Raw genomic sequence first — 581 nt, forward strand, 5'->3', positions numbered from 1 at the left:
CCTCAGCTCCATCCAGCTGGAGGTGCTCATAGGGCAGAGCAGAAGGGAGAAGGGTTTGTATGCCCAGCATCCACCCTGATTTCTGAGCATCTTGCCAGCCAGAAGGCTTTGCCGTGTCCCTGCAGCTCTGAGAATCACCAGTCCCACGCGCAAGATCGTCAGAACAGGGAGCTCCTCTCCTGTGTGCCCGTGGGCATTCTCCTGTGTGCCGGTGGGCATTCACAGGGCGCTTTGCTCTGCCACAGAGAAACCAAGCCGAGTCGCCCCCTCCTGCCACACCACTCTCCCACCACACAGCTGCTCTCTGCATCCCTCTCTTCTTCCTCTCCCTCTTCCCTCCACTGCCCCAGCTTCTTTTACCGCACTCCCCATTCCTTCATCCTCCCATCCTCTGCCCTCCCCCTCTCCCCTTGCCCCTCTCCTGCCCCTCCCTCTCCCCTTTTCCGTCTCCATCCCGCTCTCTCCCCCCCGCTCCTCTCCCTTCTCCTGCCCTATCGCCCATCCCCTCCTTCTTCTTCTCCTGCCGGTGTTTCCGTGCGTGGCGCCGATTGGCTGGCGGGATCCGTTTCCCGCGAAACCGG

Source organism: Pterocles gutturalis, unplaced genomic scaffold (genome assembly GCF_000699245.1).
Source record: "Pterocles gutturalis isolate BGI_N339 unplaced genomic scaffold, ASM69924v1 scaffold24144, whole genome shotgun sequence".
NCBI lineage: Eukaryota > Metazoa > Chordata > Aves > Pterocliformes > Pteroclidae > Pterocles > Pterocles gutturalis.